This window comes from Procambarus clarkii, chromosome 33 (assembly GCF_040958095.1).
Source record: "Procambarus clarkii isolate CNS0578487 chromosome 33, FALCON_Pclarkii_2.0, whole genome shotgun sequence".
In the NCBI taxonomy this organism is placed as follows: domain Eukaryota; kingdom Metazoa; phylum Arthropoda; class Malacostraca; order Decapoda; family Cambaridae; genus Procambarus; species Procambarus clarkii.
This window is the reverse complement of record NC_091182.1, coordinates 3,274,324-3,295,826: the sequence shown is the minus strand read 5'-3', so window position 1 is coordinate 3,295,826 and position 21,503 is coordinate 3,274,324.

The following is a 21,503-nucleotide window of genomic DNA, read 5'->3' as shown; positions in this document are numbered from 1 at the left end:
CAATCAGCAACAGGCAGGCGGAGTATGAGCAGTTTGCTGGTTACGGCGGCTGTAGCCGGTGTGTCGGAGTGTGCATGGTACGATTTGCTTCCTGGGCAAAACGTTGGCGATACTGGTGGACGTATCTTCTATATAGTATCTTGTACTTGAACGACGTATAGATGTAGGGAAGAGCAGGCTCAATCTCTCTTGAAAGAGATTATCGTCACAATATATAATATATATATATATTTATATATATATATATATATATATATATATATATATATATATATATATATATATATATATATATATATATATATATATATCAAAAACAGAAACAAAAACTCCTTATCAAAAACAGTCCGAAGTCGACGGAGAACCCTATATAGCAGTCAAGCGTTGTATACATGTACACTTGCCCCAATTAAGGATGTACCCTTCAATCTAAGTACATAGGTATGACGTCGACCAAGCTGACGAGGCGTTTGACATGTCATCTTCAATCCGGTGCCCCCAGGAATCACATGAGACAAGCCCGTGACATCACCCTAATAAGAAAAATGTTGAACAAAAATACCTGTATAATAGACAAAACCCAAGATGCAAGAAGATTACACATTCTTGAAGCAATTCACATAAGAATAGAACAACCTACCATGAACACCTAAATCAAGGAACTATTTACTCTACCCACCATGAGAGTAAGAAAAAGACCAGAACATAACGATGCCAACACAGAAGACACTGTTCAACATAACAGGCCAATTACACCTGATTAATCTTTGTATGTAGATAGGAGCTGCCTCGTATGGGCCAATAGGCCTTCGGCAGTTACCCCTATTATTATGTTCTTATTTACTTCACCCTCCATTAATCCCTTATGTATCCCCTCATGTTTTTACCTTTATTGTCTTATCACAACAACCAACACTACAACAACGAACACCACATCAACGAACACCATAACAACGACACATCTCAACAACGAATATCTCAACAACGAACACTACATCAACGAACACCACAACAACGAACACTACAACAACGAGCACCACAAAAATGAACATCACAACAACGAACACCACAAAAACGAACACTACAACAACGAACACTACAACAACGAACATCACAACAACGAACACAACAACAACAACGAACACCATAACAACGAACATCATAATAACGAACACTGCAACAATGAACACTACAACAACGAACACTACAACAACGAACACCACAACAACGAACACAACAATAACAACGAACACCATAACAACGAATACCATAATAACGAACACTACAACAATGAACACTAGAACAACGAACACTACAACAACGAACACAACAACAACGAACACTACAACAACGAACACCACCCGAACAAACTCTACACTAACGAACACTACAACAACGAACACTACAAAAACGAACACCACAGCAACGAACATCTCAACAACGAACATAACAACAACGAACACTACAACAACGAACACCACAACAACGAACACCACAACAACGAACAAAACAACAGCGAACAAAACAACATCCAACACTATAACAACGAACACCACAACAACGAACACCACAACAATGAACACAACAACATTGAACACAACAACAACAAACATTACAACAACAAACATCACAACAACGAACACCACAACAACGAACACCACAACAACGAAAACAACAACAACGAACACTACAACAACGAATAATACAACAACAAACACCACAATAACAAACAATTCAACAACAAACACTATAACAACGAGTACTACAACAACGAACACTACAACAACGAACACCGCAATAACGAACACCACAACAACGAACACTAAAACAACGAACACCACAACAACAAACACTACAACAACGAACACTTCAACAACGAACACTACAACAACGAACACCACAAAAACGAACACTACAACAATGAATAATACAACAACGAGTACTACAACAACGAACACTACAACAACGAGTACTACAACAACGAACACTACAACAACGAACACCACAACAACGAACACTAAAACAACGAACACCAAAACAACAAACACTACAACAACGAACACTTCAACAACGAACACTACAACAACGAACACCACAACAACGAAAACCACAACAACGAAAACCACAACAACGAACACCACAACAACGAACACCACAACAACGAACATCTCAAACACGAACATCACAACACCGAACACTACAACAACGAAAACCACAACAACGAACACTACAACAACGAACACCACAACAATGAACATCACAACAATGAACACCACAAAAACGAACACTACAACAACGAACACTACAACAACGAACATTACAACAACGAACACCACAACAACGAACACAACAACAACAATGAACACCATAACAATGAACACTATATTAACGAACACGACAACAATGAATAATACAACAACGAACACTACAACAACGAACACCACAACAACGAACACTACAACAACGAACACCACCACAACAAACACTACAACAACGAACACTTCAACAACGAATACTACAACAACGAACACCACAACAACGAACATCTCAACAACGAACATCTCAACAACGAACATCTCAACAACGAACACTACAACAACGAACATCTCAACAACGAACACTGCAACAACGAACACCACAACAACGAACATCTCAACAACGAACACTACAACAACGAACACTACAACAACGAACACTACAAAAACGAACACTACAACAACGAACACTACAATAACGAAAACTACAACAACAAACACTACAACAACGAACACCACATCACCGAACACCACAACAACGAACATCTCAACAACGAACATCTCAACAACGAGCATCTCAACAACGAACACTACAACAACGAACACCACAACGACGAACACTACAACAACGAACACTTCAACAACGAACACCACAAAAATGAGCACTAAAACAACGAACACTACAACCACGTACACTACAACAACGAACACTACAACAACGAACACCACAACAACGAACATCTCAACAACGAACACCACAACAACGAACATCTCAACAACGAACATCTCAACAACGAACATCTCAACAACGAACATCTCAACAACGAACACTACAACAACGAACACCACAACAACGAACATCTCAACAACGAACACCACAACAACGAACATCTCAACAACGAACATCTCAACAACGAACATCTCAACAATGAACATCTCAACAACAAACACAACAACAACGAACTTTACAACAACGAACATCTCAACAACGAACATCTCAACAACGAACATCTCAAAAACGAACACGACAACAACGAACATCACAACAACGAACTCACAACAACGAACACCACAACAACGAACATCTCAATAACGAACATCTCAACAACGAACGTCTCAACAACGAACATCTCATCAACGAACAGTACAACAATGAACACTACAACAACGAACACTACAACAACGAACACTACAACAACGAACACCACAACAACGAACACCACAACAACGAACGTCTCAACAACGAACATCTCATCAACGAACAGTACAACAATGAACACTACAACAACGAGCACCACAACAACGGACACTAGAACAACGAACACCACAACAACGAACTCCACTACAACGAACTTTACAATCACGAACACCACAACAACGAACATTACAACAACGAACATCATAAAAACGACCATTACAACAACGAACACCACAACAACGAACACTACACTAATTAACATTACAACAACGAACATTACAACAATGAACACTACAACAACGAAGAAAACAACAACGAACACATCAACAACGAACACTACAACAACGAACACCACAACAACGAACACCACAACAACAAACACTACAGCAACGAACACCACAACAAAGAAATTTACAACAATGAACACTATAACAACTAACATTACAACAACGAACACCACAATAACGATCACTACAACAACAAACACTAAAACAACGAAGGTTATGAGAATAAACTCCACAACAACGGACATTACAAGAAGGAACACTACAACAACGAACACTACAACAACATACACTACAACAACGAACACTACAACAACAAACATTACAACAACGAACATTAAAACAATGAACACCACAACAACGAACACAACAACAACAACGAACACTATAACAACGAACACCATAACAACGAACACTACAACAACGAACACTACAGCAACAAACACCAAAACAACGAACACTTCAACAATGAACACCACAACAACGAACATCTCAACAACGAACACTGCAACAACGAACACCACAACAACGAACATCTCAACAACGAACACTACAAAAACGAACACTACAACAACGAACACTACAATAACGAACACTACAACAACAAACACTACAACAACGAACACCAGATCACCGAACACCACAACTACGAACATCTCAACAACGAACATCTCAACAACGAACATCACAACAACGAACACTACAACAACGAACACCACAACAACGAACATCACAACCACGAACACTACAACAACGAACATCAACCCAACGAACACCACAACAACGAACATCTCAACAACGAATATCTCAACAACGAACATCTCAACAACGAACATCTCAACAACGAACACGACAACAACGAACACCACAACAACGAACTCACAACAACGAACACCACAACAACGAACATCTCAACAACGAACATCTCAACAACGAACGTCTCAACAACGAACATATCATCAACGAACAGTACAACAATGAACACTACAACAACGAACACCACAACAACGAACACTACAACAAAGAACACCACAACAACGAACTCCACAACAACGAACTTTACAACGACGAACACCACAACAACGAACATTACAACAACGAACATCATAAAAACGACCATTACAACATCGAACACCACAACAACGAACTCACAACAACGAACACCACAACAACGAACATCTCAACAACGAACATCTCAACAACGAACGTCTCAACAACGAACATCTCATCAATGAACAGAACAACAATGAACACTACAACAACGAACACCACAACAACGAACACTACAACAAAGAACACCACAACAACGAACTCCACAACAACGAACTTTACAACCACGAACACCACAACAACGAACATTACAACAACGAACATCATAAAAACGACCATTACAACAACGAACACCACAACAACGAACACTACACTAATTAACACCACAACAACGAACACCACAACAACGAACAATACAACAGCGAACAAAACCACATCCAACACTACAACAACGAACACCACAACAACGAACACCACAACAATGAACACAACAACATTGAACACAACAACAACAAACATTACAACAACAAACATCACAACAACGAACACCACAACAACGAACACCACAACAACGAAAACAACAACAAAGAACACTAAAACAACGAACAATACAACAACGAACACCACAATAACAAACAATTCAACAACAAACACTATAACAACGAGTACTACAACAACGAACACTACAACAACGAATACCGCAATAACGAACACCACAACAACGAACACTAAAACAACGAACACCACAACAACAAACACTACAACAACGAACACTTCAACAACGAACACTACAACAACGAACACCACAAAAACGAACACTACAACAATGAATAATACAACAACGAGTACTACAACAACGAACACTACAACAACGAACACCACAACAACGAACACTAAAACAACGAACACCACAACAACAAACACTACAACAACGAACACTTCAACAACGAACACTACAACAACGAACACCACAACAACGAAAACCACAACAACGAAAACCACAACAACGAACACCACAACAACGAACACCACAACAACGAACATCTCAAACACGAACATCACAACACCGAACACTACAACATCGAAAACCACAACAACGAACACTACAACAACGAACACCACAACAATGAACATCACAACAACGAACACCACAAAAACGAACACTACAACAACGAACACTACAACAACGAACATTACAACAACGAACACCACAACAACGAACACAACAACAACAATGAACACCATAACAATGAACACTATATTAACGAACACGACAACAATGAACAATACAACAACGAACACTACAACAACGAACACCACAACAACGAACACTACAACAACGAACACCACCACAACAAACACTACAACAACGAACACTTCAACAACGAATACTACAACAACGAACACTACAACAACGAACACAACAACAACGAACACTACAACAACGAACACCACAACGACGAACACTACAACAACGAACACTTCAACAACGAACACCACAAAAATGAGCACTAAAACAATGAACACTAGAACAGCGAACACTACAACAACGAACACTGCAACAACGAACATCTCAACAACGAACACTGCAACAACGAGCAGCACAACAACGAACATCTCAACAACGAACACTACAACAACGAACACTACAAAAACGAACACCACATCACCGAACACCACAACAACGAACATCTCAACAACGAACATCTCAACAACGAACATCTCAACAACGAACACTACAACAACGAACACCACAACGACGAACAGTACAACAACGAACACTTCAACAACGAACACCACAAAAATGAGCACTAAAACAACGAACACTTCAACAACGAACACCACAACAACGAACATCTCAACAACGAACACTGCAAAAACGAACACCACAACAACGAACATCTCAACAACGAACACTACAACAACGAACACTACAACAACGAACACTACAAAAACGAACATTACAACAACGAACACTACAATAACGAACACTACAACAACAAACACTACAACAACGAACACCACACCACCGAACAACACAACAAAGAACATCTCAACAACGAACATCTCAACAACGAACATCTCAACAACGAACACTACAACAACGAACATCTCAACAACGAACACTGCAACAACGAACACCACAACAACGAACATCTCAACAACGAACACTACAACAACGAACACTACAACAACGAACACTACAAAAACGAACACTACAACAACAACGAACACTACAATAACGAAAACTACAACAACAAACACTACAACAACGAACACCACACCACCGAACACCACAACAAAGAACATCTCAACAACGAACATCTCAACAACGAACATCTCAACAACGAACACTACAACAACGAACATCTCAACAACGAACACTGCAACAACGAACACCACAACAACGAACATCTCAACAACGAACACTACAACAACGAACACTACAACAACGAACACTACAAAAACGAACACTACAACAACGAACACTACAATAACGAAAACTACAACAACAAACACTACAACAACGAACACCACATCACCGAACACCACAACAACGAACATCTCAACAACGAACATCTCAACAACGAGCATCTCAACAACGAACACTTCAACAACGAACACCACAAAAATGAGCACTAAAACAACGAACACTACAACCACGTACACTACAACAACGAACACTACAACAACGAACACCACAACAACGAACATCTCAACAACGAACACTGCAACAACGAACACCACAACAGCGAACATCTCAACAACGAACACTACAACAACGAACACTACAACAACGAACACTACAAAAACGAACACTACAACAACAAACACAACAATAACGATCACTACAACAACAAACACTACAACAACGAACATCTCAACAACGAACATCTCAACAACGAACATCTCAACAACGAACATCTCAACAACGAACATCTCAACAGCGAACACTACAACAACGAACACCACAACAACGAACATCAGAACAACGAACATCTCAACAACGAACATCTCAACAACGAACATCTCAACAACAAACACAACAACAACGAACTTTACAACAACGAACATCTCAACAACGAACATCTCAACAACGAACATCTCAAAAACGAACACGACAACAACGAACACCACAACAACGAACTCACAACAACGAACACCACAACAACGAACATCTCAATAACGAACATCTCAACAACGAACGTCTCAACAACGAACATCTCATCAACGAACAGTACAACAATGAACACTACAACAACGAACACCACAACAAAGAACACTACAACAAAGAACACCACAACAACGAACTCCACAACAACGAACATTACAACAACGAACATCATTAAAACGACCATTACAACAACGAACACCACAACAACGAACACTACACTAATTAACACTACAACAACGAACATTACAACAATGAACACAACAACAACGAAGAAAACAACAACGAACACTTCAACAACGAACACTACAACAACGAACACCACAACAACGAACACCACAACAACAAACACTACAGCAACGAACACCACAACAACGAAATTTACAACAATGAACACTACAACAACTAACATTACAACAACGAACACCACAATAACGATCACTACAACAACAAACACTACAACAACGAACGCTACAACAACGAACACCACAACAACGAACATTAGAACAACGAACACTACAACGACGAAGGGTATAAAAATAAACTCCACAACAACGGGCATTGCAACAAGGAACACTACAACAACGAACACTACAACAACATACACTACAACAACGAACCCTACAACTACAAACACTACAACAACGAACATTACAACAATGAACACCACAACAACGAACACAACAACAACAACGAACACCATAACAACGAACGTTACGTTAACAACGAACACTACAACAACGAACACTACAACAACAAACACCAAAACATCGAACACATCAACAACGAACACCACAAAAACAAACACCACAACAACGAACATTTCAACAACGAACACTACAACAACGAACACAACAACAACGAACACCACAACAACGAACACCACAACAACGAACACCACAACAATGAACATCTCAACAACGAACACTACAACAATGAACACAACAACAACGAACACTACAACAACGAACACTACAACGACGAACACTACAACAACGAACACTTCAACAACGAACAACACAAAAACGAACACTAAAACAACGAACACTACAACAACGAACACTTCATCAACGAATACCACAACAACGAACACCACAACAACGAACACCACAATAACGAACATCTCAACAATGAACACCACAACAACGAACACCACAAAAACGAATACTGCAACAACGAACACTACAGCAACGAACATCACAACAACGAACACCACAACCTCGAACAAAACAACAACAACGAACACCATAACAACAAACACCATAACAAAGAACACTACAACAACGAACACCACAACAACGAACATCTCAACAACGAACACCACAACAACGAACACTACAACAACGAACACTACAACAACGAACACTACAACAACGAACATCTCAACAATGAGCACCACAACAACGAACACTACAACAACGAACATCTCAAAACGAACACCACAACAACGCACACCACAACAACGCACACTAAAACAACAAACACTACAACAATGAACACTACAACAACGAACACTACAACAACGAACACTTCAAAAACGAACATCTTAACAACGAACACCACAACAACGAACACTACAACAACGAACACTACAACAACGAACACTACAACAACGAACACCACATCAACGAACACCATAACAACGAACATCTTAACAACGAACATCTCAACAACGAACAATACAACAATGAACACTACAACAACGAACACCACAACAACGAACATCTCAACAACGAACACTATAACAACTAACACCACAAGAACGACCATCACAACAACGAACATCTCAGCAACGAACATCTCAACAACGAACACTACAACAACGAACACCACAACAACGAACATCTCAACAACGAACACTATAACAACTAACACCACAAGAACGACCATCACAACAACGAACATCTCAGCAACGAACATCTCAACAACGAACACTACAACAACGAACACCACATCACTGAACACCACAACAACGAACATCTCAACAACGAACATCTCAACAACGAACACTACAACAACGAACACCATAACAACGAACATCACAACCACGAACACCACAACAACGAACATCAACCCAACGAACACCACAACAACGAACATCTCAACAACGAACAACTCAACAACGAACATCTCAACAACAAACACCACAACAACGAACTTTACAACAACGAATATCTCAACAACGAACATCTCAACAACGAACCTCTCAAAAACGAACACTACAACAATGAACACCACAACAACGAACATCACAACAACGAACACCACATCAACGAACATCTCAACAACGAACATCTCAACAATGAACGTCTAAACAACGAACAACTCAACAACGAACAATACAACAACGAACAACTCAACAACGAACAATACAACAATGAACACTACAACAACGAACACTACAACAACGAACACTACAAAAACGTACACTACAACAACGAACACTACAATAACGAACACTACAACAACAAACACTACAACAACGAACACCACATCACCGAACACCACAACAACGAACATCTCAACAACGAACATCTCAACAACGAACATCTCAACAACGAACACTACAATAACGAACACCACAACAACGAACACTAAAACAACGAACACCACAACAACAAACACTACAACAACGAACACTTCAACAACGAACACTACAACAACGAACACCACAACAACGAAAACCACAACAACGAAAACCACAACAACGAACACCACAACAACGAACACCACAACAACGAACATCTCAAACACGAACATCACAACACCGAACACTACAACATCGAAAACCACAACAACGAACACTACAACAACGAACACCACAACAATGAACATCACAACAACGAACACCACAAAAACGAACACTACAACAACGAACACTACAACAACGAACATTACAACAACGAACACCACAACAACGAACACAACAACAACAATGAACACCATAACAATGAACACTATATTAACGAACACGACAACAATGAACAATACAACAACGAACACTACAACAACGAACACCACAACAACGAACACTACAACAACGAACACCACCACAACAAACACTACAACAACGAACACTTCAACAACGAATACTACAACAACGAACACTACAACAACGAACACAACAACAACGAACACTACAACAACGAACACCACAACGACGAACACTACAACAACGAACACTTCAACAACGAACACCACAAAAATGAGCACTAAAACAATGAACACTAGAACAACGAACACTACAACAACGAACACTGCAACAACGAACATCTCAACAACGAACACTGCAACAACGAGCAGCACAACAACGAACATCTCAACAACGAACACTACAACAACGAACACTACAAAAACGAACACCACATCACCGAACACCACAACAACGAACATCTCAACAACGAACATCTCAACAACGAACATCTCAACAACGAACACTACAACAACGAACACCACAACGACGAACAGTACAACAACGAACACTTCAACAACGAACACCACAAAAATGAGCACTAAAACAACGAACACTTCAACAACGAACACCACAACAACGAACATCTCAACAACGAACACTGCAAAAACGAACACCACAACAACGAACATCTCAACAACGAACACTACAACAACGAACACTACAACAACGAACACTACAAAAACGAACATTACAACAACGAACACTACAATAACGAACACTACAACAACAAACACTACAACAACGAACACCACACCACCGAACAACACAACAAAGAACATCTCAACAACGAACATCTCAACAACGAACATCTCAACAACGAACACTACAACAACGAACATCTCAACAACGAACACTGCAACAACGAACACCACAACAACGAACATCTCAACAACGAACACTACAACAACGAACACTACAACAACGAACACTACAAAAACGAACACTACAACAACGAACACTACAATAACGAAAACTACAACAACAAACACTACAACAACGAACACCACACCACCGAACACCACAACAAAGAACATCTCAACAACGAACATCTCAACAACGAACATCTCAACAACGAACACTACAACAACGAACATCTCAACAACGAACACTGCAACAACGAACACCACAACAACGAACATCTCAACAACGAACACTACAACAACGAACACTACAACAACGAACACTACAAAAACGAACACTACAACAACGAACACTACAATAACGAAAACTACAACAACAAACACTACAACAACGAACACCACATCACCGAACACCACAACAACGAACATCTCAACAACGAACATCTCAACAACGAGCATCTCAACAACGAACACTTCAACAACGAACACCACAAAAATGAGCACTAAAACAACGAACACTACAACCACGTACACTACAACAACGAACACTACAACAACGAACACCACAACAACGAACATCTCAACAACGAACACTGCAACAACGAACACCACAACAGCGAACATCTCAACAACGAACACTACAACAACGAACACTACAACAACGAACACTACAAAAACGAACACTACAACAACAAACACAACAATAACGATCACTACAACAACAAACACTACAACAACGAACATCTCAACAACGAACATCTCAACAACGAACATCTCAACAACGAACATCTCAACAACGAACATCTCAACAGCGAACACTACAACAACGAACACCACAACAACGAACATCAGAACAACGAACATCTCAACAACGAACATCTCAACAACGAACATCTCAACAACAAACACAACAACAACGAACTTTACAACAACGAACATCTCAACAACGAACATCTCAACAACGAACATCTCAAAAACGAACACGACAACAACGAACACCACAACAACGAACTCACAACAACGAACACCACAACAACGAACATCTCAATAACGAACATCTCAACAACGAACGTCTCAACAACGAACATCTCATCAACGAACAGTACAACAATGAACACTACAACAACGAACACCACAACAAAGAACACTACAACAAAGAACACCACAACAACGAACTCCACAACAACGAACATTACAACAACGAACATCATTAAAACGACCATTACAACAACGAACACCACAACAACGAACACTACACTAATTAACACTACAACAACGAACATTACAACAATGAACACAACAACAACGAAGAAAACAACAACGAACACTTCAACAACGAACACTACAACAACGAACACCACAACAACGAACACCACAACAACAAACACTACAGCAACGAACACCACAACAACGAAATTTACAACAATGAACACTACAACAACTAACATTACAACAACGAACACCACAATAACGATCACTACAACAACAAACACTACAACAACGAACGCTAGAACAACGAACACCACAACAACGAACATTAGAACAACGAACACTACAACGACGAAGGGTATAAAAATAAACTCCACAACAACGGGCATTGCAACAAGGAACACTACAACAACGAACACTACAACAACATACACTACAACAACGAACCCTACAACTACAAACACTACAACAACGAACATTACAACAATGAACACCACAACAACGAACACAACAACAACAACGAACACCATAACAACGAACGTTACGTTAACAACGAACACTACAACAACGAACACTACAACAACAAACACCAAAACATCGAACACATCAACAACGAACACCACAAAAACAAACACCACAACAACGAACATTTCAACAACGAACACTACAACAACGAACACAACAACAACGAACACCACAACAACGAACACCACAACAACGAACACCACAACAATGAACATCTCAACAACGAACACTACAACAATGAACACAACAACAACGAACACTACAACAACGAACACTACAACGACGAACACTACAACAACGAACACTTCAACAACGAACAACACAAAAACGAACACTAAAACAACGAACACTACAACAACGAACACTTCATCAACGAATACCACAACAACGAACACCACAACAACGAACACCACAATAACGAACATCTCAACAATGAACACCACAACAACGAACACCACAAAAACGAATACTGCAACAACGAACACTACAGCAACGAACATCACAACAACGAACACCACAACCTCGAACAAAACAACAACAACGAACACCATAACAACAAACACCATAACAAAGAACACTACAACAACGAACACCACAACAACGAACATCTCAACAACGAACACCACAACAACGAACACTACAACAACGAACACTACAACAACGAACACTACAACAACGAACATCTCAACAATGAGCACCACAACAACGAACACTACAACAACGAACATCTCAAAACGAACACCACAACAACGCACACCACAACAACGCACACTAAAACAACAAACACTACAACAATGAACACTACAACAACGAACACTACAACAACGAACACTTCAAAAACGAACATCTTAACAATGAACACTACAACAACGAACACTACAACAACGAACACTACAAAAACGTACACTACAACAACGAACACTACAATAACGAACACTACAACAACAAACACTACAACAACGAACACCACATCACCGAACACCACAACAACGAACATCTCAACAACGAACATCTCAACAACGAACATCTCAACAACGAACACTACAATAACGAACACCACAACAACGAACACTAAAACAACGAACACCACAACAACAAACACTACAACAACGAACACTTCAACAACGAACACTACAACAACGAACACCACAACAACGAAAACCACAACAACGAAAACCACAACAACGAACACCACAACAACGAACACCACAACAACGAACATCTCAAACACGAACATCACAACACCGAACACTACAACATCGAAAACCACAACAACGAACACTACAACAACGAACACCACAACAATGAACATCACAACAACGAACACCACAAAAACGAACACTACAACAACGAACACTACAACAACGAACATTACAACAACGAACACCACAACAACGAACACAACAACAACAATGAACACCATAACAATGAACACTATATTAACGAACACGACAACAATGAACAATACAACAACGAACACTACAACAACGAACACCACAACAACGAACACTACAACAACGAACACCACCACAACAAACACTACAACAACGAACACTTCAACAACGAATACTACAACAACGAACACTACAACAACGAACACAACAACAACGAACACTACAACAACGAACACCACAACGACGAACACTACAACAACGAACACTTCAACAACGAACACCACAAAAATGAGCACTAAAACAATGAACACTAGAACAACGAACACTACAACAACGAACACTGCAACAACGAACATCTCAACAACGAACACTGCAACAACGAGCAGCACAACAACGAACATCTCAACAACGAACACTACAACAACGAACACTACAAAAACGAACACCACATCACCGAACACCACAACAACGAACATCTCAACAACGAACATCTCAACAACGAACATCTCAACAACGAACACTACAACAACGAACACCACAACGACGAACAGTACAACAACGAACACTTCAACAACGAACACCACAAAAATGAGCACTAAAACAACGAACACTTCAACAACGAACACCACAACAACGAACATCTCAACAACGAACATGCAAAAACGAACACCACAACAACGAACATCTCAACAACGAACACTACAACAACGAACACTACAACAACGAACACTACAAAAACGAACATTACAACAACGAACACTACAATAACGAACACTACAACAACAAACACTACAACAACGAACACCACACCACCGAACAACACAACAAAGAACATCTCAACAACGAACATCTCAACAACGAACATCTCAACAACGAACACTACAACAACGAACATCTCAACAACGAACACTGCAACAACGAACACCACAACAACGAACATCTCAACAACGAACACTACAACAACGAACACTACAACAACGAACACTACAAAAACGAACACTACAACAACGAACACTACAATAACGAAAACTACAACAACAAACACTACAACAACGAACACCACACCACCGAACACCACAACAAAGAACATCTCAACAACGAACATCTCAACAACGAACATCTCAACAACGAACACTACAACAACGAACATCTCAACAACGAACACTGCAACAACGAACACCACAACAACGAACATCTCAACAACGAACACTACAACAACGAACACTACAACAACGAACACTACAAAAACGAACACTACAACAACGAACACTACAATAACGAAAACTACAACAACAAACACTACAACAACGAACACCACATCACCGAACACCACAACAACGAACATCTCAACAACGAACATCTCAACAACGAGCATCTCAACAACGAACACTTCAACAACGAACACCACAAAAATGAGCACTAAAACAACGAACACTACAACCACGTACACTACAACAACGAACACTACAACAACGAACACCACAACAACGAACATCTCAACAACGAACACTGCAACAACGAACACCACAACAGCGAACATCTCAACAACGAACACTACAACAACGAACACTACAACAACGAACACTACAAAAACGAACACTACAACAACAAACACAACAATAACGATCACTACAACAACAAACACTTCAACAACGAACATCTCAACAACGAACATCTCAACAACGAACATCTCAACAACGAACATCTCAACAACGAACATCTCAACAGCGAACACTACAACAACGAACACCACAACAACGAACATCAGAACAACGAACATCTCAACAACGAACATCTCAACAACGAACATCTCAACAACAAACACAACAACAACGAACTTTACAACAACGAACATCTCAACAACGAACATCTCAACAACGAACATCTCAAAAACGAACACGACAACAACGAACACCACAACAACGAACTCACAACAACGAACACCACAACAACGAACATCTCAATAACGAACATCTCAACAACGAACGTCTCAACAACGAACATCTCATCAACGAACAGTACAACAATGAACACTACAACAACGAACACCACAACAAAGAACACTACAACAAAGAACACCACAACAACGAACTCCACAACAACGAACATTACAACAACGAACATCATTAAAACGACCATTACAACAACGAACACCACAACAACGAACACTACACTAATTAACACTACAACAACGAACATTACAACAATGAACACAACAACAACGAAGAAAACAACAACGAACACTTCAACAACGAACACTACAACAACGAACACCACAACAACGAACACCACAACAACAAACACTACAGCAACGAACACCACAACAACGAAATTTACAACAATGAACACTACAACAACTAACATTACAACAACGAACACCACAATAACGATCACTACAACAACAAACACTACAACAACGAACGCTACAACAACGAACACCACAACAACGAACATTAGAACAACGAACACTACAACGACGAAGGGTATAAAAATAAACTCCACAACAACGGGCATTGCAACAAGGAACACTACAACAACGAACACTACAACAACATACACTACAACAACGAACCCTACAACTACAAACACTACAACAACGAACATTACAACAATGAACACCACAACAACGAACACAACAACAACAACGAACACCATAACAACGAACGTTACGTTAACAACGAACACTACAACAACGAACACTACAACAACAAACACCAAAACATCGAACACATCAACAACGAACACCACAAAAACAAACACCACAACAACGAACATTTCAACAACGAACACTACAACAACGAACACAACAACAACGAACACCACAACAACGAACACCACAACAACGAACACCACAACAATGAACATCTCAACAACGAACACTACAACAATGAACACAACAACAACGAACACTACAACAACGAACACTACAACGACGAACACTACAACAACGAACACTTCAACAACGAACAACACAAAAACGAACACTAAAACAACGAACACTACAACAACGAACACTTCATCAACGAATACCACAACAATGAACACCACAACAACGAACACCACAATAACGAACATCTCAACAATGAACACCACAACAACGAACACCACAAAAACGAATACTGCAACAACGAACACTACAGCAACGAACATCACAACAACGAACACCACAACCTCGAACAAAACAACAACAACGAACACCATAACAACAAACACCATAACAAAGAACACTACAACAACGAACACCACAACAACGAACATCTCAACAACGAACACCACAACAACGAACACTACAACAACGAACACTACAACAACGAACACTACAACAACGAACATCTCAACAATGAGCACCACAACAACGAACACTACAACAACGAACATCTCAAAACGAACACCACAACAACGCACACCACAACAACGCACACTAAAACAACAAACACTACAACAATGAACACTACAACAACGAACACTACAACAACGAACACTTCAAAAACGAACATCTTAACAACGAACACCACAACAACGAACACTACAACAACGAACACTACAACAACGAACACTACAACAACGAACACCACATCAACGAACACCATAACAACGAACATCTTAACAACGAACATCTCAACAACGAACAATACAAGAATGAACACTACAACAACGAACACCACAACAACGAACATCTCAACAACGAACACTATAACAACTAACACCACAAGAACGACCATCACAACAACGAACATCTCAGCAACGAACATCTCAACAACGAACACTACAACAACGAACACCACAACAACGAACATCTCAACAACGAACACTATAACAACTAACACCACAAGAACGACCATCACAACAACGAACATCTCAGCAACGAACATCTCAACAACGAACACTACAACAACGAACACCACATCACTGAACACCACAACAACGAACATCTCAACAACGAACATCTCAACAACGAACACTACAACAACGAACACCATAACAACGAACATCACAACCACGAACACCACAACAACGAACATCAACCCAACGAACACCACAACAACGAACATCTCAACAACGAACAACTCAACAACGAACATCTCAACAACAAACACCACAACAACGAACTTTACAACAACGAATATCTCAACAACGAACATCTCAACAACGAACCTCTCAAAAACGAACACTACAACAATGAACACCACAACAACGAACATCACAACAACGAACACCACATCAACGAACATCTCAACAACGAACATCTCAACAATGAACGTCTAAACAACGAACAACTCAACAACGAACAATACAACAACGAACAACTCAACAACGAACAATACAACAATGAACACTACAACAACGAACACTACAACAACGAACACTACAAAAACGTACACTACAACAACGAACACTACAATAACGAACACTACAACAACAAACACTACAACAACGAACACCACATCACCGAACACCACAACAACGAACATCTCAACAACGAACATCTCAACAACGAACATCTCAACAACGAACACTACAATAACGAACACCACAACAACGAACATCACAACCACGAACACCACAACAAAGAACATCAACCCAACGAACACCACAACAACGAACATCTCAACAACGAACATCTCAACAACGAACAACTCAACAACGAACATCTCAACAACGAACATCTCAACAACGTACATCTCAAAAACGAACACGACAACAACGAACACCACAACAACGAACTCACAACAACGAACACCACAACAACGAACATCTCAACAACGAACATCTCAACAACGAACGTCTCAACAACGAACATCTCATCAACGAACAGTACAACAATGAACACTACAACAACGAACACCACAACAACGAACACTACAACAAAGAACACCACATCAACGAACTCCACAACAACGAACTTTACAACCACGAACACCACAATAACGAACATTACAACAACGAACATCATAAAAACGACCATTACAACAACGAACACCACAACAACGAACTCACAACAACGAACACCACAACAACGAACACCACAACAACGAACTCACAACAGCGAACACCACAACAACGAACACCACAACAACGAACATCTCAACAACGATCACTGCAACAACGAACACCACAACAACGAACATCTCAACAACGATCACTGCAACAACGAACACCACAACAACGAACATCTCAACAACGAACACTAATATAACGAACACTACAACAACGAACACTACAAAAACGAACACTACAACAAAGAACACAACAATAACGAACACTACAACAACAAACACTACAACAACGAACACCACATCACCGAACACTACAACAACGAACATATCAACAACGAACATCTCAACAACGAACATCCCAACAACGAACACTACAACAACGAACACCACAACGACGAACACTACAACAACGAACACTTCAACAACGAACACCACAAAAATGAGCACTAAAACAACGAACACTACAACAACGAACACTACAACAACGAACCCTACAACAACGAACATCTCATCAACGAACACTGCAACAACGAACATCTTAACAACGAACACTACAACAACGAACACTACAACAACGAACACTACAAAAACGAACACTACAACAACGAACACTACAATAACGAACACCACAACAACGAACACCACAAAAATGAGCACTAAAACAACGAACACAACAACAACGAACACTACAACAACGAACACCACAACAACGAACACCACAACAACGAACGTCTCAACAACGAACATCTCATCAACGAACAGTACAACAATGAACACTACAACAACGAGCACCACAACAACGGACACTAGAACAACGAACACCACAACAACGAACTCCACAACAACGAACTTTACAATCACGAACACCACAACAACGAACATTACAACAACGAACATCATAAAAACGACCATTACAACAACGAACACCACAACAACGAACACTACACTAATTAACATTACAACAACGAACATTACAACAATGAACACTACAACAACGAAGAAAACAACAACTAACACATCAAGAACGAACACTACAACAACGAACACCACAACAACGAACACCACAACAACAAACACTACAGCAACGAACACCACAACAAAGAAATTTACAACAATGAACACTATAACAACTAACATTACAACAACGAACACCACAATAACGATCACTACAACAACAACACTAAAACAACAAACATTACAACAACGAACATTAAAACAATGAACACCACAACAACGAACACAACAACAACAACGAACACTATAACAACGAACACCATAACAATGAACACTACAACAACGAACACTACAGCAACAAACACCAAAACAACGAACACTTCAACAACGAACACCACAACAACGAACATCTCAACAACGAACACTGCAACAACAAACACCACAACAACGAACATCTCAACAACGAACACTACAAAAACGAACACTACAACAACGAACACTACAATAACGAACACTACAACAACAAACACTACAACAACGAACACCAGATCACCGAACACCACAACAACGAACATCTCAACAACGAACATCTCAACAACGAACATCTCAACAACGAACACTACAACAACGA